Source organism: Halichoerus grypus, chromosome 6 (genome assembly GCF_964656455.1).
Source record: "Halichoerus grypus chromosome 6, mHalGry1.hap1.1, whole genome shotgun sequence".
Classification (NCBI taxonomy): domain Eukaryota; kingdom Metazoa; phylum Chordata; class Mammalia; order Carnivora; family Phocidae; genus Halichoerus; species Halichoerus grypus.
Window position 1 is genome coordinate 143,959,215 of NC_135717.1, and position 25,281 is coordinate 143,984,495.

Here is a 25,281-nt window from a genome sequence, read left to right on the forward strand (position 1 = left end):
TAAAATCTATTTTTTTTGTTCCTTAGGATAGTAGGAAACTCTCTTTTTCCCCTTAAAAATATATATATCTCAAATTGTTTCAGCATGCCAACATTTTTGTGAAATCTATGGTTAAGGGCAAGGAGAAAAATCATATAGGAAGGTATGGTTTTATTTAATTTAAAATGGAATCTATAATTTATAATTTTTCTTGTCAATGTTCTAAATGTCTTTAGCAAGATGGTATTTTGTAGTCTTTTATATATAAGTACAAAAGATTCTGCATCAAAATAGGTGGAAAATTGTACTTAACAGTACTTCATTCCACAGGGTTACTTATGTTGGCCCAGTACACATTGAAGGTGACCAGTAATTTTGAGGATTCAGTTAAAATTATAATCACATAGACTTGGTACCAGATGTCTAGGTATTCAAAGGGTCCGAATTCAGAAAAAAAATGATAATGAGATGATTTTTAGCACATGTACATCAGAGACCATTCTAAGTTAATGTTTTTAAGCTAACCCTGTCTGGGTAACCAAAGGCTGTGGGAAATCATGTTAACAGCAAAGTGAAGCAATTAAACCTACATTATGATAAATCAACATTTTAACAATTGTTCTTGATTTTTATAGTAAACCATAATAATAGTTTCTAAATGTAGTCATTTACTTGTCTAAATGGCAAAATCCTTCAAACCAACATAGAAGGATCATAACTTCCTGGGGTATTTAGCTTTCAGAGTTCAACTTTTATATCAATACAAAAATTGAACTGAATCTGTTGACAAGTTAAGAAGAATGATGGCGGGCTCCCTGCTCGGCGGGGAGCCTGCTTCTCCCTCTAACCCTCCCCCCGTCATGTACTCTCTCTCTCTCTCTCATTCTCGTTCTCTCAAATAAATAAATCTTAAAAAAAAAAGAAGAAGAATGATGGCTTTGGGGAATGTCAGATTTGTTTTGGAGTAGGAATACCCCTGTGATTGTCTTTGCCTTCAAGGGCTTTAGTGAACTAGAATAAAAACCATAAGACCTGAAATAGGCAGCCAAATTTACTAAAATAAAGACCGAATAAATACTTTGATGTATGTTGAGAAAAAACTGATATCTTTTCATATTAAATTGATAAGGAAAAACTGAAAATATACTCTATTTTTCTTTCTAAAAATATTTGTAGGCAAAATGTGGATTTATCTATGCATGTTATTTGTTTCCTTTATTAAGAAATATCTTAGTAAATCTTTTACCTTGCTTAAAATATAACTCAAGTGTTTAAATGGTTAAAGAATTATTTTAATATTTCTTTTTTTTTAAAGATTTTATTTATTTATTCATGAGAGAGAGAGAAAGAGGCAGAGGGAGAAGCAGGCTCCCAAGGAGCAGGGAGCCCGATGTGGGACTCGATCCCAGGACCCTGAGATCATGACCTGAGCCGAAGGCAGACGCTTAACCATCTGAGCCACCCAGGCGCCCTATTTTAATATTTCTTGACAGCTTGTTTTGTGTAGGGCACAGTGTTCTGTTCTGTGGGGGATACATAGGTCTGCAAAGCTTGGCTCTTGCCTTGAGGAGAGATTTATTTCTCTGGCGAATTTAACCAATATCACCTCATCTCTTTGGAAATACGCTGATTTATGTCTGGGATGCACTAATTGCCCATGGTGACTCTTAAATATCCATGTACTTTTGCTCTCACTAGTTGAATTGTATACTTAACTAAAAATCAGTTATATGTGTTCCAAAATTTGCTTTAGTGACATGGTATTTTAATTTAGAATCATATTGTGTTCTGGGTCCCCAGGATTGCTCTCACATTGGGTGTTTTTGTAGAAGGACTCAGTATAGTTGTAATCACACTTAGTTGTAATCACAACTAAGATTTATTACAGTGAAAGAATACAAAGCAAAGTCAGCAAATGGAAAAGGTGTATAGCACAAGGTTAGGAGGAGTCTTGGCACAAATTTCCAAGAGTCTTCTCCCAATAGTATCACACAGGATACTCTCAGTTCCTCTAACAGCTAGTTACGACAACCCATGTAAAGTGTTGGCTGCCAGAGAAGTTCATATAAGCCTGGAGGACAGGGCTTTTGAGAGTCAATCAAGTAGGTATTCTCTACCTAGAACATAACAAAATTCCAGACACTCAGAAGAGCAGGTGTTCGTTGTATAGTATTTGCACAAACAGATTGGGCACAGTGAGCAACTTCTACCATTTAGAGACAAGTTTATTACCAGTCTTAGGAAATTGCCTGTCAAGTTCCCTAACACCAGCCAAGAGCCAACTTTGCAAGCACAACTTTCTAAGGATAACAGTCTCAGGCTGCTAGGATAAGTCTTTTCTGCATATACATACACCAATGAAACATAAAGTGAGTGAAGAAAAAGAAGGATCAAGTAAGAAAATTGTTGTTTGTATGAAAATGGAGTTCAATATTTTGAAGAGACATAATAAAGGCAATTAAAAAATTGCAGTTGAATTAGTTATGTGCTAGACCATTTATCCAATTTTTATGTTTACAAGAATCACTTGGAGATTTTTTTTAAGGATTTTATTTATTTGAGTGAAAGAGAGAGAGAGAGCATAAGCAGGGAGAGAGTGTCAGAGAGAGAGTGAGAAGCAGGCTCCCTGCTGAGCAGGGAGTCTGATGCAGGGCTCCATGCAGGGCTTGATCCCAGGACCCTGGTATCATGGTTTGAGCTGAAGGCAGATGCTTAACTGACTGAGCCACTGAGCTACGCAGGTGTCCATTTTTTTTGGAGATTTTGTTAAAGTGTGAATTCATACTGAATTAATTCTGGTATAGAGCCTAAGGCTATATTTCTAATGAGTTCCAAGGTATAATGATGAAGATGATGGTCCATGAACTATACTTTGAGCAGCAGGATTCTAGAGGAGACTAAAAGACTACAAAATAATTTAAAAATCAAGAATTTTTACCTTGACATTTATCACTATACAGGTTTCTGTAAGTTGTGCTCAATATTAACTAAAATTGAGATCAGTAGGCAAAATATTATGATGTGGTTTAGGAGAGACCATTATGCAGAAGTCTAATCAATAGGCTCACACTCGAAGAAAAGATCTTGGCTCTACACTGAAATATTCATGAATGTATATTACATATTTTAATTTAATATAAAATATTCATGATGTGAATGTCTCAATGTTAACAATTCTCCATTTTTATATATCAAGTATTTGATTACTGGACAGTTGTGTTGAATAGCAGGGCTTCTAGGGAATAACATAGAAATAAAGACTCATGGAGAGAACAAAAGGATATAGAGATTGAGGATGGAGAAATTTCTCCAATCAGAAATGTTGCTTTGTAAAGGAGGTGGCATTTGAAACTTGGAGGCCTTGAAAGATGAGTAGATTTGATAAGCAGTGACAGAAGTAATGGGGAATAATGACAGGAACTTTTCTTAGAGAATTAGGATTTTTGGAAGAATGTAGTTAAGTCTGGAAGGTTGAGATTTCAGATCTGTTCCAGATTGTAGAGCTTTGGTGAACAGAGAAAGAGCATGTATTAATAACAAAAATAATGGACTAACTATTCCCTGAAAACCTTATTCAAAACTTCCCATGGCTTTCCCTAACACTTAGGATGAAATCCCAAATTTTGACAAGGCCTCTAATGGATTCCCTACTTAATCTGGATGCAGACTACTTCTCTGATAGCCAGAGCTGGTCGTCTTTATATTCTTAAATAGGTCAAACATAATAGCACTGCAAGGCTTTTGTATCTGCTGTTATCTCTGCCTTGGTAGGTAGAGTCTTTCCCCAGATATTCTCTTGGTTTTCTCTCTCCCTTTTTAATTATTATTTTGCTCAGCTATCACTTCCTCAAAGACATCCTGAATAGCCCTATCTAAAATAGCAGCTACCCATCACAGTCTATTCTTTCAGTCTGCTTACCTTTTCTGTATAGCACTTTTATACTGGTGTTACTTTTTGTATATTTTTTTGTTTGTAACTACCACTCAAATGTGAGTTTACTGAAGTATCTCTAGAGCCTAGAAGAGTGAATGAAACGTAATAGGTGCTCAATAAATATTAGATGAATAAACAGGAATCATAATTTATTATGCATTGATTTTTTTCTTATGCCAGAGCTGATTTAATGTGATACAATGAAAAGTCCTATGACATGGATGGTTTTAGTGATATAAGGTTTGTCCCCAGAGCTAGAATAATCCTTGATATATATTAAGTGTTCAATAAATATTAGTTGAATGAATATGTATTCTCATTTATTATACATTGACTTTTCCATTTCCATGCCATAGCTAATTTTATGCACTAAAATGTGGCCACATGTTCACAAGAGTTATGCGTCTCTCCAGTGATATCCTCAGCTTTCATATCTCAGATCATTGAACTGTTCCTTGGAGTATTGAGTATCAGAAAATGCGGTCCACCAGAAGAGGTGAAGATATTGGCTATTCTTAAAAAGTTAGAAGGTAGAATCAGAGAGTAAAGAGGGAGTTTATATTAAAGAGCCAACATTTTAGTTTACCAGTATGTAGAGCAAATATGTATGTTGTGTGTTCTATGTTTATGGACCTAAATATCTGCATCTCAGTACGCATTAACAGAAATTTTATTTATGTCATTGTTAAACTTCTACCATTTAGAGAACATATGCACCAGCCATTCCCTTGGGCAGCCTTTAGATTCTCTGGGTCTTGGCTTGAAGTAGCATCCTGAAAGCCCACAATTGCTGTTGAAAGAAGGAACTCCAGGTTGAAGAGATAAATTGAAAATGTAAAAATCCTTCAGTTGATACACCTGTGGGTGGTAGAACAAGGTTAATAGGCTTCCTTTGGCCTTTAGCTTTCAGGGGGTTTGATCAGTGGACAAGTATCTTCAGATGTGAAGATGAATGCCCTCCCACTATAATTCTGGGCTCAATTATGTGATTTACTTTGGCCAATAGAATGAGGCAGAAGCAAAGTTGTTCAGTTTCAAGACCAGGCTTTAAGAAGTCTTACATATTTTTACTTGTCCTCTTGTATCTCTAGCATTGCAATAAAGAGAACATGCTGGGTGCACCTACTGATCCCAAGAGGAAGAATGAAAGACACATGGAGCAAAACCCACCCACAGATACATGAGTGAATAAGCAATGATCAGCCAAGTTCTGTATTGATTAACTGAATGACACAGATGTGAGAAATGTGCATCCTCACCGTTTTAAGTCCTTGAGATCTAGGGTGATCTGCTACGCAGCAAAAGCCAACCGATACAGGCATTACGTCACTGAATATCCTCTTTGTGTTGAAATCTCTTCTTCCGTTTACATTCATTGTACTTCTGTCTCTCTACTTCAGCAGTTATTTACAGAACATTTTTTTCAAGTTTTATTTTCGATTCATATAATTATCACCTTAAATTTAGGTATTTTCTAAATTTTATGTCAATATTCTCTTCTGCCTCTTATATTGTTTTATATAAGATGCTTGGAATATAGTAATGAAGTGTTCTAAAAAACTAAAATAATTTGGCTTAAATAAAACCAAATTATGTGTTATTCTTCAGTAGTTTTCCAAAAGATTTTAATATGCCATGATGGGTTGAATTGTGTCCCCTAAAAATTTCTTTGTTGTTGCCCTAAGCCCCAGGACCTCAGAACGACTTTATCTGGAAAGAGGGTCATTGCAGATGTAATTAATTAAACTGAATATGGTTATCATGGAGTAGGAAGGATCCCTAATCCAATATGACTGGTGACCTTATAAAAGGGAAATTTGGACACAGCCATGCAACATGTGAGGACTGGAATTATGCTGCCACTAGCCACACAGAACTCCTAAAAGCTAGGGAAGAGGCCTGAAACAGCCACTTCTGTATACCTTCAGAGGGATCAGAGCCTTGACCACACCTTCATTTCAGACTTCTGGACTTTAGGACTGTGAGACAATACATTTCTATTGTACTAAGATGCCCAGCTTGTGGTACTCTGTTACAGCATCTTTAGCAAAGTAACACATTTGCGAATAAGCATTTCGGCCTTGAGGAAAGAAGTGTGAAACTTCTCAGGCTTATTTCATCAGCTACTTCTCCCCTTACAATGCTCTTTTACTAGTGTCTTCAGGAGAAATATTAAGTAGAATTCCAAATTCAGCAAAGATGGCCTGGAAACATAGCCCTCTTTTCCAAGATTTCCCATCAAACGTTTGCTTGATGGTGTATATAATTCCTTGTGATAATTCTGGAGTGATATTTGGCAAAAACCATTATTCTGAGACCAAGATTAAAGAGTGGTTAAGAGTGAGGCGTTTTTCCAAAACTCTTTTAATACTAAATATGTGTCCTCCTTTTACTCTTTTATAACAACATAACATTATTCATATTCAATGCCTTTAAAATATTAATCACAAAATCCAAAGTCTTTCACATAATGTTTTCTCACAGAACTCTCAGAAAAATTATCTTTTATTCAAGCTAAATTTCCCACCATAATTTCCCATTGATTCCTTGGTGCACGCAACCTATTAGGAAAGAGAAAATAGATGTGACTCTTGGCCTTTCTGTAAAGGGAGAATTTTATTAGCTTTACCACTGCTTGGCTGAAAATGAATTTTAGAGAGTGGGATAAAGTCCCCTGTAGTGTATTTTATATAACTTTGCTTCTTTATCATCAAATATGAGGCCTATGCTGATAAGTCATCCAGAATTTATATTGTCCTTTGTGTTTAATAGGATTCCACCTAGGTATGGCCAGTAACTGACAGGCGTTTTAAGTTATTATTCCACAGAAATTGTTTGTATAACACTAATATATTCTTTTCGAGCATGCAGTGTTTGGAGATCATAAATTTCAAAGCTTGATATTCAATTGTCCATGAGACTGTGATTCTCAAGGGCTTAGGTGGCTTTTTATACATTCTCATTTTTCCTGTAGCCCCACTACAGAGAATGCATCCAATAATATCTTTCAAAGCTTGTTTCAAGGCCTTGCATGTTTTTATTTTGAAGATTTTACATGTGTTATTTGCGAAGAATGAGGTCTGAAGGCAAAGGTAAAAGACTTTTAAAAGCATTAAAAGTAAGTTGGTAGCCTAGTCTCATGGAAAGATAAATGGATTACAAGTTGGGAATGCATGTGCTCCAATTCTGACACTGGAGTAAACTTTGAACATCTCAATCTTTAGTTTTCTTATCTGTAAAAAAACAAAACAAACAAACAAAAAAAAAAAACAAGATCAGAGAAGATAAATTTCCAGCTGTAAAGTGTTACAGTTTGAGCCTAAGTGGAGCCTCTGGTTAAGTCTGAGGCATGTCTGAATATAGCTAACAAAGAGGTAACACAGGCCCATGAAGAATATATATCCCGAACTGATTAAAAGGGTTGGGTTAGGAAATATTTGAAGACAGGACTTTAGGGGAAAGACAGTTGGTGGAGTGTGTTATCTAGTCCTCAGATCAATTGAATAAACTGGTTTTCAATGCTTCATGAGAGGTGCAGCATGCAGAACTTAAGGGTATTATCTTCAGAAGGTATTGCAATATCTCTTTCATCTTAAGAAGTCATTCCTCATTACATGCACTATCAATAACAAATTTTTACAGAAAACAATGTAAAAGGATGCACTGCATTAAATTTACTTAGCAATGTGATATACATCTTGACTTCAGGAGCCTTAAAATATGAAGGCATCTTGTGACTCAGATTGAAAGAAATAAGACATTTGAAATATGGAGCACAGGCTGTTTAAAATCATAGATTTGTCAAGCATTTATCATCTCTCCTCCCACTTACATGTAAATGCTGTAAGAGATACCTCTGCTACCTTGGTTATTGTTTTAACTTTACTATTTTGTTCCTTGTTTGATCTCCAGGGCCTTGAAAGTACTTAGCACAGAGAAGACATTTGACAGATATTTGTTAATTGAATAAATGAATTAATGATGACAATGTCTGCATTTGGAGAGAACAGAGTCCACGTTTTTACACGAAAAATGGCGTAGCAAATGAACAATATTGACTGAAGGGAACTCAGTGCTGCTTTGGCAGCTCAAAGTGTAGCTTTAGGAAATTAATGCCCTGAGCAAGAAGACTCTCATTGTAAATGGTATCCAGAGTGTACCAAGAGTGTGTGGCTTCCATCTCGAATAGTTTTACAGAGAAGGCAATAGCAACACTATTGATGAGCCCATGTAAGTCACCACCGTATAGAACCACACTCCACAATAGAAAGCTGGAATTCCTGTAGTATGTGAGCAAATACAGCAAGCCTGTGGCATTTGAGTGATGACTCTGAAGGCAATATACCTGGGGAAAGCCAGGTTAAAATTCTACCATTTTATAAAATAATTTAAGTCTTGAGAATACAAGATGAACAAGAAATAATTTCTGTTGATTGTACTCTACCTATCCCTGCCAAAAGTTCACAGTTTCCTTTGAGGGAGGACAAATTTAAAAAATATATTTAAAATAAATAGAAATATATTACAATGTTTTATAGAACCACAGAGAGATAGGGACTTTATCCTATCTTTTAGGGAAAAAAAAATTAGGCAAAGAAAAACTGGCTGTCTTGCTTCTCAAAGAATATATATATATATTCAATTACCTTCCAAAAGTTAAGCCTGAGTAGATTATCTATAAGAAAAATGATGAGTGAAGCTGACAGTCATCAGGAAAAGCAAAATATTGGTATTACATGTAACTACAAATATATATTTTACTGAAAGAAGAGATACATTGGCATGATTATAAAAAGAAACTGCAACTTTAGAGGCGCTCTTCCACGGGGCCTTATGTACCACAGTTGCTGTGTAATCCTCAGGAGCGAGGAGGTGCATCTTGAAATGGCACAGTATTTGAAGGATTCTGTAAGTGCACACTTACTGAGAACCAGCCCGGTATGTGTAAGAAAAAGCAAGAGAAATCTGAGAGGACAAGGTGCATGAAAATGTTAATCAGTTCCACTAATAATTACCTTATTTTGATATAAAAAAAATGGATACTTGCGTCAAGGAACTACTAAATTTGAAAAGAAAAAATATGTTTCTAAATGTAGTAGAAATGACAATGCTTTGTATTCTTTTCTTAGTTGGTATAAATTAATGTTTGTTCCAGGTTCTAAAAGCATTTATTTTCATCTGCACTGAGTAAAGAAAAGAGGTGTCAAAACACATAAATCAAGATTAGCTTAAATGTTCAGCAATGGAGATGTGATGAATGAAGGATGACATAATTGACTAAACTCTGGGAAATTTCTATAAGATTAGAGCACTTGTTTTAGAAAGCCACTGTATGGTACAGCAAGCGATCTCTTATAATAATATATGCTTAACTGGGAAAAGCTGGAATAGACCAATAGTCCTATTGAAGAGGAATGAAATAAAGATAATTATCTGCTGTTTTGTATAATCCACCTACCCCTATCATTGTATTTCTTTTATATATTAGAGTACAGTTGACCCTTGAACAATGTGGGGGTTAGGGACACTGCCCCCTGCATTGTCGAAAATCCACAAGTAACCTTTGATTCCTCAAAAACTTTACTTGTAACCAACTATTAACTGAAGCCTTGCTGATAACACTTAGCACATATTTTGCATGCAATATGTATTATAAACTGTATTCTTACAATAAAGTAAGCTAGAGAAAAAATTAAGAAAATCACAAGGAAGAGAAAAATTCATTTATAGTATTATACTAACTGTACTGTACTGTATCAAAAAACATTGCATGTAAGTGGACTTACACAGCTCGAACCCATGCGTTCAAGGGTTAGCTGCATAATGTGAAATAGCAGATCTCTCTACAAAACGTTAGATTTCCAATAACAATTTCTAAAAATTGTCATTATAATAAAATATCAAATAATCAAGTAATAGGTGGTAAATATCAAAAATTAGTGGGAGGAGGGGAAATAATGTAGAGCTTCTCTCTAATGTGGAAACTGTTGGGGCACATATATTCAAATGTTTTGACTACATGAATATATTTTGTGCATTCTCGCTTCTTATGTCCAAATACATATGAAAGCAGGGTTTATCCCAAAGGTAAGCCTAGCCATACTCTTTTCCATTTCTTCTCTTTCACATGTAATTAAACATACTCAACCCTCTCTATTTGGAAACTGGTTGAAGGGTTGGCTTCATCATTTGTGGAGTCCAGTGCAAAATTAAAATGCAGGACCCTGTGTTTGAAAAGGAGAAAAAATATCATTAAAGATTGCAAAATGTAAAGCTTTTTCCTTTCTTCCAGTCTCTCACTCGACTTGCCATTGTTTTCTGTAGATGTAATTATTAGCATAAATTTTACTATCATATTTATATTGTGCAACACCAGTTCATAATGCAAATATAGGAACACTTCACTTGTATGCATAACCACCAAAATTAAACAATTTATATTTCATGCATATGGAAATGCTGCACAAAACTAACTCAGCTGTTTATAGTTCACATGTTGATACACATACATTCTACCAACACACTCCCTTCAGCACTTAGATGAATAAGGAAATGAAAAGGAACTATAGGTTGCTCTTTATTTGCCTTTCCTTCCACTTCATACTGTTCAGTGTTAAGTACTTAGCTAATATAGGAAAGTAATACAAATATGAAAGCATATGGTAGGATTCTTTGGTTGTTCATGTCTCTTAGAATACCATTACCTTCTGTCTGCATTTGAAGCAAGTTCTGGTTCTCATAGAAAGTGTGACCTCTCATAGCTGATACCCTCTGCTTATTCAGTCGTAGATGTAACACATTCATTTACCTTTTGCTCACTTTGAGTCTTGTGGAACTCCCATGCATTGTGTGCCCTCCAGAACTCTGAGTTCACCGAGGATCACAACCACTGTATGTGAGTGGAGTGACAGGAAACAGTGATCGACAAGCATATTGTGCTTATCTTTTCTGCTAACGTGCTTACTCCATTGTCCTATCAGTCTTCATTTTGCAAAATGCAAGTTCAAAAATAAAATTATTAAGAATTTGAAGAAGGCAACAAGAGCATTAAACCAAGCTGAGGCCCTTAAGGGCATGGGACTCTGTGTGATGGCCCAGATCATACACTATGAAGCTAGCAATGACTGGTTGTGTATATTATTTTTACTTAGGGAAAATGTGAGGCTCTGTTGTGTCTTGAGCCCACATCAGTCATACCTTGTTTTATTGTCATTGTAACATACATAATTTTAACATTGTATTATGTATATCTTTAAGGAGGGGGTGTGGCTAGACAGGCTTTTTTTTTTCCTGAACCATAGACTGTATAATAAGATCCAAGCCGATACCATTAATATCATCCAGTTCATAAATAACTTCAATAACTCCAGTAATTTGTTCACTAAGACATACACATCAGAATCACCAGAAACTGTAGCCCACCTGAGAGATGTGCCAGCATATGCCAAAGCTTTCCAACAGGGGAATTAAAAACCATAGAGGCCCAGTATTTATCTTGCTGCAGCTCTGTGTCCATCTCTCCCTGTTTTATAATAATAATGAAATTCTTTTGCCAGTTATCTTGGCCCTATCAATTGATGTGGGTTTCTTTTTTGTATGATTTGCTTTGTATGTTCTCTATGCATGTTTTAGCTGATTCTCCAAAGAATTATGATGAGAATTTGATTGAAATGTATGTTCATGGTAGAGAGGTTGAAAAAATAAAGAATTGGGTGAAATAAAGAGTTGGGGATAATAGAAATAAGTAGAGGGATGAGGGATCATGGTGAGGATCAGATTCTGTAACATTGCAGAATTGGGAAAGGGGAAAGATGAGCATTTGTACTCGAAAGAAAAAAATCAGCTGGAGGTTACAGGAGGTCATAGTGAAGATGTGATGGGAGATGTGACAATGTGGGTGGGTTGGCTGACCTGAACTGAAAGGTTGAATATGAGTAAGACAAAAAACTTTTATTGTGTTTGATTATTAGAAAATTGGAGATGCCTGTCAGAGGATTTAATAATCACTGCAAGTTCTTCAAATCTTGAAATGTTTTTCTTCAAGCATTCAAAAGGTAATTTTGTGCTTAAAAGCTGCCCCATTAAAGGAGTTATTATTTTACCTTCTCAATGCCCTAATCACCCATAAATTGAATTAAAAGCACTGGTTGCCAGATTTTCTTTTGGATTAATCATAATTACCCAGCAAATAGTTTTCAAAAATCATCATGTTGCAGAAATAGTATTTGGTTTGTGCAGTTTGCTTTAATCTCATCTATATTTATCAGTTAGTCATATCCCCTGCTGACCCCTTTTGTATTTTAGAGCAACCTGATGTCATTAGACTTACAGAGCAAGAACATCGTGCAGCATCCACTGTGCCCATGTTTTTGTGACATCATAATAACTGTTTAGAAAAGGTAAAAAAAAAAAAAATTCAACTCCTGTTTGAACTTTAAGATTTCAAATAATCAATTTTCTCGATTATTCTAATCAATCAATTCTTTTATTTATGATTTTTCCTGGAAATAATTTTCTGCAAAGACAGCAAATATTATAAATGGAGTGTTTTGTCTTACCGGGTTGGTCCGGTGTTATTTCACTGGTAAATTTTCAGGGTTTTTCTGTTGTTGTTGTTGTTTTGTTTTGTTGAACATAACATTCCCCACCGCCCCCGAAGGATCAATTCAGGAAAAATAAAGGTATTTGCCAGACACATTTTAAAAGTTCACACACAATTTTCTTTTAGTGAATCCCATAGAAAATGCAAGAATGTAATGTAAAAATTTACATAGATTCATCGATTCATTGTATATTGAATAGAGGAATGTCATTTTGAAAAGTAGCATTGTATTTGAGCCACTAACATTTTTGATATCTGGGCTTATTTGGGAAGTAACATTAGAGCTATTTTCTAATTTTGAATCTTTTATATTTTTTAACACTTTAAAATTAAAAAAAAAATCTGTTCACTTAAGGTATTTCATTTAACTTTGCAACAACGCTAAAATGTAGATATTGTTCTCAATCCTAAGTAAATAAACTGGTTACAATAGTGAAATAACTTCACTTAAAATTGTTTGAAAAAGACTTAAAATAGTTGATTTCATTAAGTGAATTTGTCAGGAAGGGATACTGAGCTGTAGATATAAATTTAGGAGTTAGGAGGATATAGATGATCAAAAATCCTGAGACAAGAGGAGCCCAGAAAGTACACCCAGGGGAAATCTAAACTTTAGAGTTTGAAAAGATAAGGAGAATCCCAAAGAATAAACTCTCAAGAACTTTCTGTGAACTAGGAGTTGAACCATGAGGAGGTGACATGAGGGAGGCTAAGTGAAGGAACTGTTGTAGGGAGACTGTGATTAACTGTCAAATGTTGCTGCTAAGACAAATAAGATGACTGAAAAAAAGGAGCAATAGCATTTGGCAGCAATAAAAATAACTATTGTCAACTATCGTTTCAGTGGACTAGCAAAGAGGAAAGCCTGACTGGGAGGTAGAACAGAGAGAAGTAGAACAGAGATGATAAAAACATCGTGATTTTTTTTTTTTTCTAAAAGAGGAGCACAGGTATTGGATGCAAACTGAAGACTGATGTGAACATCACAGAAGGGTTTTTGTTTTGTTTTGAGATGAGAGATATTTTAGAATGTTTGTCTGATGGGATGATCCCAGACAGAGGAAGAATTTATGAATAAGAAGAGAGGGAGAATGCATGGAATGCAGGAACATATGGAAGGAAAACACAGCATAATGGTGTGGTATAGGTACTCCAGTGTTTGAAGAATTCGGTGATGCTTTTGGTTACCTGCGCTTGTGCTTGACGAGGGGACAGATGATGGAGGTGATGGGAAAGGTTAGTGCGGCAAGCAGGACCGACGCAATTCCATGTAGAATATACTCAATGTTTTAACTAGATCACAGTCGTATTTTGGGGTGATATTTTGCCACAGATGAACATAAGGAAGCAATACTACTTGATACACTGTCATCTGTATCTGAAGTACTCTTCCTTCTGGGCCTCTCCTGGGTGACACTGGAGCTCAGGAGCCTTTATGTGGAGGCATTGTGCTCCGTTGATGCCAGATCATCATGTGTAAATTTAGCTTGCTCTAAGTTGAAGTAAGATGATTTGACCAGAGGATTTTCCCAAATTCTTATCATTCTCTGTTTTGGGGGATATACATTTTTCTGGTTATTTTCATTGCCTGGCATATGTGAGATGGGTAAGGGAAATGTCTGAAGAAGGTGACCTGTTTTTGATTCATATGAGGCTGCCAGTGTGATTTTTATTTCAGGTTTTTTAGCTTACTGAAGTCTGAGTACTTTGTCACAGGATCCTGTGTTGCCTTGAATTAATGCTCCAGGGCCTAAAGGTGACCTTAATGGCAAGAGGCTTTATGTCTAGATGTGTGACTTCACTACATTAAGACCAACTTCATGGAAAAGTAATTTTCAAGACAAAGATTATTTGGTGTATGGTTCTGGGTCAATGGGATGGTGGTATGGAAGGCAAAGGTGTCACATGATGCTGGGGGATTTGGTTAGTTTGCCTACAATTTGCCAAGTGGGGTGGGAATGGGAGAAGGAAGAGAAAATCAAGCTGTTGAAATAATACAAATCTGCAGTCACTGATAAGTACAGGTCTGTGCCCCACCACCACCCCTCCTCCTTGAATGAAGTATTTTTCCAAGGGCAGTTAGTGATTGCAAAAATCAAAATAGATAAATATGGAATGAATTATCAATACTATCCTGTATTAGTTACACTATCATAATACGTTATTAGAAAATGAAGATGTTATATACTGAGGGTTCTCCAGAACTCCTGATATTTTATTGAAGTCTGCATGACTTCAGAGTCCTCAAGCCCACATTTCATCCACAATGAAGTGAAGGGAGAGCTGCAGCAGGCAGTCAAGGACTTCTTGGATAGGATCTGTGGGGATATCGCATCTCAGGTACCCATTAGTGTAAATGAGATGAGTTTGTTCAGCTTAGCTTCCTAAGTTAAATTTGTGAGAATTCCTCCCCAGCATCTTGCTAATTTCCAGGAGTCACTTCAGGGATTACAGTTTCTTTAAAGGCATTGTAAAAGCCTTGAGCAAGGAGTGAAATAATATAGGGTCAGAACAAAGTTTCATGACATGACACAGCATGTTCTATTGGGTAGTCATGAGGAGGGGGCCTATTGGTCTGTGAGGAAGGGACCAATTTCCTTTCTACATGCAGACCGAAAGGTCTACCTAACCTGAATATAATTGGTGGCAGAGTCTCACCCAAGTAAAGTTGAACTGTCAGCTGCTAAGAACTCTGAAGCAATGTGTTTCCAGCACTGTGTTCATTATGAGGGACCGTCTCTGAGTCAATGCCATCACATTTAGGATCAAATTCCTTTCTTCCGTTACAAGCTCACACATACACACACAAATACACACTCACACCTTCCAGACAACACCTCTTAGATTCCTTCCCATTAGCTCACCTATATCTGGAATGCCATCTAGTAACCATTCTACTAGGTCCTCCTAACTCTGATATTTCCCAAGATCCTTTTTATCTCTCTACAAAGAATCCTAGCCTCAATTTTTCTTTTATTATGGATCCAAATAAACCAGTAATCCAGAGCCCAAACTATCCAATCAAAAACAAGTTTCTTTTCCCTTGAGGGCAAGGAGGCAAATCTTCAAATGTTCAAATATTTGCTGGAGTGAGGTGAAGTATTTTCATATAATTCTAAGACAAGTAATGTAGGGATTGGCTATTCACCTTATCCTTTTACAACGGGTTTAGTCAACCTAAAGTAGTCCAAAAAGAACCACAAATAGTTAAATTCCATTAATCCAACCAGGCTGCATATTTATGGCTTGCTCTATTTTTGTCATCCATCTAGAACAGAAGATTTCAGATGCTGCTCTTGGTGACTGACAGTATTGCTCAAGCCAGATGCACCTTGATGCAACCAAACAGATTTAAGATTCTCTGAAAAAAAAAAAAAACACGCACCCACTCAGGTCAATAAAAGAAGTGGAAGCAGGTAGAGGAGAGGGTAGAGGAGGAGTGTGGGAAAAGAAGGAGAAGGGAACAAGGAGAGACAGGGAAGGAAAAGAGACAAAATTCAACACAACCTTTTGTACTCCAAAGACTTTGTGGAAAGGAATCAAGGTGAGCAGTCACAGTATAAGACTTTGAAATCTGTGGCAAAAACAGAAAATCTCTTATATTTTCTCAATTTTTCTATTTTACAATGGGCACCAGGGCTTCTACGGGGGAAGGTCTGGTGAACTCCTGATGAAAGGTACTGACAGAGGTTAAATGCCTTAGGTCAGAGAGTAATCTTACTCAGAAAGAATTAGACTCTACTTACCAGAAAGGTCAGGTGGTAATGCTAGGCTTCCCGAGCTGCAAACACTTTAGGCTGGATAGCCTATTAGCCTGTGATTTCATGCAGCCGGGGTGTCACATTTGCGTAGGCTTGGCAACGGGAGGGAGGAAAGGTACAGGTTGTATTTATAGCAGAAACCAGGTGTACAAAAGAGGGGTGTTCTTTTTGTTTTGTTTTTGTTTATGAGGAGGGTAGAACATACGTCTGTAACCAAGAAAGGTAGAACACTAGGAAATGGAGTGAGAGACCATAGGAAGGAAGGGTCAACAGACTCAGGGACAGAATGAAGATGGATGAGAACGGAGAAGGAAGAATAAAACATAGTGATCCTGACAAAACATGGATAATCATGGCAATAATGATAGCAACTCACATAATGAATAAATGCTTACTATATTCAAGTTATGTGCATTATTGTGATCTTTGCAAAAATCTGAGTGAGGATGATGTTATGATTCCTATCATATGGAGAAGAAAACCAAGGCTGGGAGGGGTTGTTTGCTCAAAGTTCAACAGTGATATAGAGCTGGGCCTCAGGTTGTTGTCTAATTCCAAACCTGTGGTCCCAACAGCTGGTTTCAACTATGGAAGCCAGAAAAAATAGTGATGCTATTAAGAGAAACAGAAAAATGAATAACTACTCTGTGTGCGGAGGCTAGAAGGATAAGAGGGGCCTAGGTTGATTGTTTTTGGTATTACCATAACGATGCATGCAGATCATTACTGCCTTCATGTTAAAAATAAGATTTGAGTATGTGTTTGTAAGTAATCTTTATATATACAGAATAGCCAGCAATCCTTCCAAGAAAGCTTAAACATCAAACCTAAAAATTCTTCAACTAAAACCATCCATTCTTATTTATTTCTCTGAACATAAATTAGTGGCCTGTCACAGCTGACATCTGTAGAAAATCACTCTGAAGAAATGTCTCTTCCTCTGTGTGATTTGGTAGTATTTGTTACTTTTCATAACACATTGGGGAAATATGTTTTTCCACATGGCATATTTTTACTTTTTTCTTTGATGCTTATTTTTATAGTAGATTGTTTTGCTCTACACCTAACCCATTGTTCTTTTCCTTCAGTGTTTCTTCCAAATAAACAATACTGCTTTTCTGAAATAGTATTTTGAAATCTAAAAATAACATCCTGTGTGTTTAAAAGGGGTACCCTTAAAAAATATGCCTCCTTTGAGATATTTTCAGTGGATGCTTATTTGGTTGTCTAGTTCTTTATTTATCTTCTGACTGTGTCACTAAAATGGACAGGGAGACCTGTGCTGATCATAGTCCTATGTTTAGGTGATTTAAGAAAAATATAACACAGAAACATCTGGAAAAGTTGAAATAGTGATTAGGATAATAGCATGGGTGAACTATTATGAAATCAAGGCTCACATTTCATTAGTAAAATTTATTCTGTGCCATCTCCTAGAATGAAAAATAAAATGTTTATGTTCAACTTTTGATTTGAAATATAGCAGAGCCATTTGGTTAAAAAATAATGCCAAAAAATAGACTTAAATCATCCATGTAGTCCCATATAAACATTTTATTTTTATCAGTACCGTAATTATGTATTGATTGTCATTGTAAAAGCATACTGAATCTGTTGCAGTGACCACATTTCTAATTGGTTGTTAAAAAAAATTGTGTTAAAAAAGAATGAGCAATCTTTTATCCTCCCTCACTCCCCCATATGGCTACACATTACTACTTGAAGCATTTCTATGCTTTCTACATTTTGTGACATGTGTCATGCTTGTTATTAACTGTTCAGTGCTTCCTGAAAGCAGTGAACATTTATGTCTACTTCACTATTGTTGACCTACTATTGGTTAGAACAATGTCTGAAATAGTAAGTAACTATTCAGAATATGTGTAGAATGTATTAATGAACGTGAGACATTATTTGAGAAGGTTAGATATATAAACACAGTGGCTTTGAGTGCAGTTAAATAGAAGATAAAAATCCTGTAAACCACTTACGTTGTGGGCTTGAAATATACAGTTATGTTTCGCATAGAAGTTAGAGCTTAACAGGAAATGAAGTTTCCATCTGAATTACTTGCTGTTTATTTTGATACAAAGCCTTACTAAATTTTAAAAATTTGATTCATGACCAATATTTCATGACAATTTCATATTGAGGGTAGTTTATGGATTTAAGTTTATAATTTGTAATTACAGGTATTTCTACCTCTAATAATCACAATTTACTTTTTTTATAATTTTAATGAAGCACTTCTGGGAGTTGCTCTTCCATTTATGGAAATTGAACTGTGTGTCCTTCTGGTTCTTTCTGCACAGGAAAATGTTATTTAGGACAAATATCAAATTTTATCTACATGTTCATGTGATTGGTCCACAATAGGGTTATTAGAATTCATTTTATTACTCGTTTAATAAATATAAACCAGTATGCGTAATAAACACAACTCATAATGTAATCAAGACATCATAGAATGAATTTTTTCTGCTTTCCACCATCCCTGTAAACTTTTCCCAGTGTATTAATCTTCCTTTTCTCTGGATAAAAACTCCATTAAACCTGAGTTTTCTACTCAGACCTTTGTCCTTCTAAGTTGCATATAATCTCAAATCAGAAATTAGAATGTTTGATAGTTGTAATTAAAATCTGAATTTGCATGCATTAAATCTTTTCTCTACCATTACCCTATCTCTACTTGCAGGGATCTGTTCCAGATTGGAAATTACCAGGAAAAATGGGAGGGGGATGGACAGTAAGATTAGCTTTTTCTTTTCCTTTCTCCTAACAATTGCTACTTTGACCTCAGTAAGGGGAAGGAAGGTTTGGTAAGGGGCTAGGACAAGATAAATGTTCATTTGTTGTGGTCTGGTAATAAGCTCTCTCCTGCCCTGTGCCCTGGAAGGTGGAACAGTCTTTTGGGCTCTTTCCAGGTTTGCTTCTGGTCCCTCCTTTCTTGGGATGAGGCATCTCTATTGAGAAAGGTCTTTGGTCCCTCCAAGAAGCCTTATATTGGAGGACTCAAGATGGCTCTGCATATTCTGTCTCCCTGGTATGGCATTCACTGATCTGCAGGACACCGTGTTTTGGATCGTATGGCCTACCAAACTCTAAAGTGCAAGCTGATTCTTCCTGGCTTTGTCATCAAAGCAAAGATTGAACCCATCTCTCATAGGCAGGAACAAGATCCCATTCATGGTTTAGATTTCTCAGGCTTGAGCCAAGCACCAGCCCTCGATATCTAACAGTTTCAGCAATTTTAAAAACAATTTTCCTAGGTAGGGGGATTGAAATCCTCACCTCTTTTTACTGGCTAGGAGTTAGAGGTTAAGATTTTGTAAGACTTCAACAGTATCTTTTCAGCTGTTCTCCCTTCCTCCCTCTTTGATCTCTAGTAATATCTTTGATCTGGATCAGGGGCTCAAGGACATAGAACAGGTTCTCTTACCTTCCCATTCTAAATTCTGTTTGGATAGGAAGTACAGGGAATCCGATCCATACTCATTACTGGAGACTTGGTTGAAACTGAGACATAGCCAGGCGTATTTTAATATCCTGTTGCACAAATAATTAAAAATATGAGGAATGAGGAACAGCTAGGTTGAACCATATAAAAGTGCTGATACTGGACCATTCTGATTTACACAAATAGCAATTTCATCAGTCTAGTATTATGCCACTTTAAATACACAGTTGTATAATTTTACTAAATAGCAAGAGTCCACCATTGTCTGAAATTTGGGTTCAGATAGGTTTCAGAATTCATAAGATTTTTAGATTTTAGATTTAGATTTTTGAATGTAATTGAGTGCGTGTTTTATATATTATATATCTCTGTGGCTCTGGATAACAAAGCTCTCTGATTTCTATATTGGGAGTATGTGTGGTTATGCAAGGAGCTGTTTTATTTGTAATGACAGCTGTGATTTCTGGTTTAGAATTTGCATTTTGTAGAGAAATTCCAGTTATCTGGTGAAACTTCTAGGTAATATGTGAACTATAGATAGAAGATACACCATATTCTGCCCAAGGTGTCTTTATAACTCAGCAATGTGATAATATCATCATAAAACCTCCGTCATAAATTGATTTCATTTCAGACTGCCTTAACAATTGATTCCACCCTGCAATATGTGAACACACTAATTTATAAAATTATAAGAAATTGTGTTAAATTTTAGAGGCTTAATATTAAAATGATCAGGGATATTTCATAGTTTTCAATTTGCCCCTCCTTTATTTGTTACTAGGAACTTGATCACTAAAGTCATAAGTATTTGAATTTTTTAGCTGCTACACCTAGGTTTCCCTATTGTTTTTTTTCCTGTGCTAGCTTAGACTTCCTCAAATTTTAGTATAAAGAAGCATTACTCTATAGGAGTGCACACAGAGAATATGTATATTGTTAATTCATGGCTGATATAAAAAATTCCAGGGTAATTTTTACCTACATGCGGTTTCCACTTAAGGCTTCAATTTAGCAAATGACCCCTGTCCATACCTAAGAGTTGGCATGATAGTGACAGGACCCCTGAATTCAATACAATCAAAGATTGTTTAGTGAGGACTTGAATGGCAATTCCTCTTTGTTAAGTATGTATAAGCCGCTGCTTCTCACTGGCTTGTAACTTGTCCTGGTGTGCTCTAAGCAGGACCACCCGTTCACCTGTATCTCATTAACTTGGCATTGTAGGACCTCACTTAACCTACTTTCTTCTTTATACTTTCTGTAAACAAAAACTGTATAAACTTTGGGAACTGTTTAATATGGGAGCAGGTGCAGTATGGACAAAAGACTGCTGTCAGGCATTTAAGAAGCCACTTCCATGTGTCTACCACTGTTAGCGGTATGATCTTAACCAAATCACTTAAAGTCTCTCTGCCTTTTTTCCTGAAAATGGAGTTAACTAAAAGCAATGGTAATTGCTTAGATTTGTATGGTGTTTTGCTTCTAAGATTTATATTCACTAAACTTCATTTGATTCTCATAAAATCCTTGTGAGATAATAGCTCAGACAGAATTATCCATATCTGACGGGTAGAACAAATACTCAAAAAGGTGAAATACCTCAACCAAACCCTGTTTGGATAGTCCTTGCAATATGTTCTGGATTTGCATCTAGAATCTAGATTTTAAACTCCAAATACAGTTGTTTTCCCCTCATTCCCCCACTCCAGCTATATCAGTTTTTTTTTTTTAACTTCAGTCAAATGGTATCACAAGTTACTGTATTTTCAGTCTGTGTTTCAAATGTTCTATTATTTCCTAAATATGTTTTAGTTGACTCCATTTTAACCTAAATTTATATAAAGTAAAATTATATAGTTATTGCAAATGGATAATCAGTAACATTTGCCATAAATGGGAAGTGTCCATAAAACACATGCACAGAACAAAACCCAAACTAAATCAATGTCTTTAAATTCTAGCAAGAAAATCTAGCTAAGGATTGAATCCTGAGGTTTGCTCTTCCTTTGTTTAAAAAAAAAAAGGAGATTAGCAAGCCATAGAAAGAAGTTGAAGACATACTGGCATCAAACTGAGAACTTTTCTTAATGAAATCAAAAGCTTTGAAACAGGACTATAATCTCACTGTGTGATTCAATATTAGTTAAGGCCATGCCTATAGGCTACCTGAAATCAATTTGTGTGCCACCAGTATTTGTCTCACAGTGGGGAGAACCCGTACTATGTCTCACTTAGCATGACCTCCTCTTAGGGTTATAGTGAATTTCAGATAATACATGTGAAAGCACTTCAACAACATTAGCTAATTCTGGAGAGTGTGCATGTGAACACAATGCTGTGTATATGGTTCACATTTAATATTACATGAAAATGAAAAATACATTGTGCTTTCATTTTGTTTTTTGGTCACTTCTATATTAGGTGGTATATATGAACTCCTTTAATCCTTTCTAATTTTGTTTCATAGCTTATGCCACCACATATCCTTTATGTAATTTTTTATGTAGATATGCAGTGAAACATACACAGAAAAGTGCTCAAATCATAAAGATACACAGGTGGATAGATTTTTAGTAATTGAATACAGCCAGGTAGCAGATCAAGAAACAAATGATTGGTAGCACCCTAGAAACTCCCACCTGTCCCTTGCTGGTCCCAACCTTCCCAAGAGTAACTCATAGGTTGACTTCTAACAGCTCAAGTAAGTTTTACCTGCAACTGATTTTCAATTTGGTACTCTTTAGTATCTTGCTTCTTTCCCTCAACAGATTACTTGTGAAATTCACCTATGTTATTTCATGTAGTATTTACCCATTTTACTGTTAATGGACATTTAGGTAATTTCCAGTATTTCCTACTACCAAAAATATTATTCTGAATATTCTGTACATATCTTTTAGGAATATATATATATGCATTTCTTTTGCAGTGAATATCTAGGAGTAGTATTGTTGGGTCAAAGGAGATGTATGCATAGAGTTTAGGGGAAATTGCTTTATTTACTTTTCTCATCTTCTGCCAACCAACAATGATTTATAACTGCATCTTGATTTCCTTTTGGGGAAAGATTCACCATCAGTATGTAGTGATTTTAATGTAATATATCAAGTTCTTCTACTCCAGAAGCAGAAGGGTCCTTGGAGTATTCTTTTACTAGAACTTTCCTAGAATTCTCCTTTCTCCAGTGAGAATATAGAGGCCTAAGATCTAAGCTTATTCAGTCAGATTCCTTTTTGGGGGGAAGGGGTAGCATTCAAAACTTGAGTAGAGCAATTCAAAACAGAACAAATGATTAGAATTCAATCTTGGTAGCAGCCGTGGTGACTTGGAAAGTCTGGTAAGATTTGTGTTGCCTGTTTCTCATCAGTTTTAAGCCTGGTTGTTTGCCTTCCCTGGATCCTGTGAGCTTCTGTATCTCCTTCCAACACATTCCCTTATTTGATTAAAATATCCGTGATGGCATTTGGTTGCAACCAAAGAAAACCTGTGTCAAGGATAAGCTCATATACCACTCACATCAGTAACACGTTTTCTCTTGCTCTGCTATAATGTTCCATTTAACTATATTCTGTTGAATATGATGAATTTCTAAATAATCTTGGTTCTACGTATAGGTGAAGATATCTATTAAAAAGTATGCATTCATGATTTCTGAACAGAGTGGAAATTCCTCCTACAAATGAGGCATAGGGGAAAATGGTGAAGATTATGCCCCTCTAATTAACTGCATGAGAGAGGTGAATAATGGAAGATACGGGATTTGGTGGTACAGAAAATTTTGTCTCCTAGAGTTGATATTTACTGATTCTAATCATAACTATATATTATTTATGAATGTTATATTACATTTCAGATTAAGTGCTTTGAATAGCAGTGTTTGCAGTATCAGTTTTTATCAGGAGTAATGAGAAGAGGTAAGTGTCACTTGCCATGAAATTAATGGTTTGGGAAGAATTTCTACCAAGTATACTGAGCTGTATTTCATCTGTCCAAATTACGTTACATCGGCTTAAGAATTTAACATTGTATGTTTTACTTAATTATTAAGTTTTAACCCTGACTACTAAAATCTGGAGTTGACTGTACACAAACCGGCATTGTGAGAATTTGCCCTTATTTTATAGTTATTTGTAAGCTTCAGTTTCTTTGGAGTGTGCATTTATGGAATTGGGTAAAGTTTGCTTTATTTCATGTGTTGAATCTCAGGTATCTGTCCTAAACTGAAAAGGAACTTCAGGTCACATTTCACAGGATTATAAGAACAAAGGCAATGGCTACTTGAGTTGACCTAGTTGAAACCGTTTCTCGGCTGACTAACCACAACATCAACTGTCAGTATTCTCCTGCTTTGCTTTCCCTAATTCTATCTCAGTTCACAAAGAAAAGGGGTTATTTGAAAAATCCTAGGATAGTTTTTTTTGGAGATTTGTATCCTACGGCTGTGGGTGTAGTTCCAGGCCATGCAGGATAAAACAGGGTCAAGCTGTTGAAAGCAACATAAGCAATGGCTTAAAGCATAGGTACCAGAGGAAGATTGCTGGAGTCCCATTCTGCTGCCATTTGTCGGCTTTGTCTTCTTAGGCAAGTTACTCAGCGCATTAAGATTCAGTTAATGATAAGTAAAAAGGGACTCGAGTAGTGTCTACTTGGCTGTTATGATTAAATCTGTAAAGTACTCAGTCCAAGTGACACTGGATATTAACCGTCATTAAAGGTTCCTCCATTGTAGTCCTGAGATGCCTCAAAGAATCTAGATTCCTAATTACAAAATGTGCACCCTCAAATATCAGACAAGGCTTTCCTGGTGTGCTCTTTTAAAGCCTCTTCCTTAAGGTACTTGCCACAATGTTTATACTTAAAAAGTTGTGAGGGTTGTTTGTCTGGATGTCTGTTTCCCTGACTGAGATTTAAATTTCACTAGGGCAGGGATTATGTTTCTTTTGATAATAAAATTATTTGTAATACCTAGGCAAATACCTGGTATATATTAAGTGCCAAATAAATATTTGTAAAATGAATGAGCTGATGGATGGATTGAAAATAGTCATCCAGGGGATCTACAGAGATACTAAAAGACCATTAAAACTGGGGAGGATTGGGGCACCTGGGTGGCTCCGTTAACCAACTACCTTTGGCTCGGGTCATGATCCCAGGGTCGTGGCATCCACCCTTGCGTCGGGCTCCCTGCTCCTCAGGGAGGCTGCTTCTCCCTCTCTCTCTGCCTGCCACTCCCCACTGATTGTGCGCTCTGTCAAATAAATAAAATCTTAAAAAAAAAAAAAAAACTGAAGAGATTTAATTTACTTACAGACTCTAATTTTGCTCACATTATATTCTCAGTGCCTATAACTGATTCTCAAACACAGAAGTGATTGAATAAACATTAAGTTGAACAATATGAAACTGCCAATATCCAATTACTTCTGCCCTACAAAAATGGCAATTTCATGTAGATCAATGTGATATTTGTTGAACAGATTAGTAAATAAATGCTTGAATCCTACAGTAATTCCCCTTGTGGCTTTAATTTAAAATATGTGTTTAT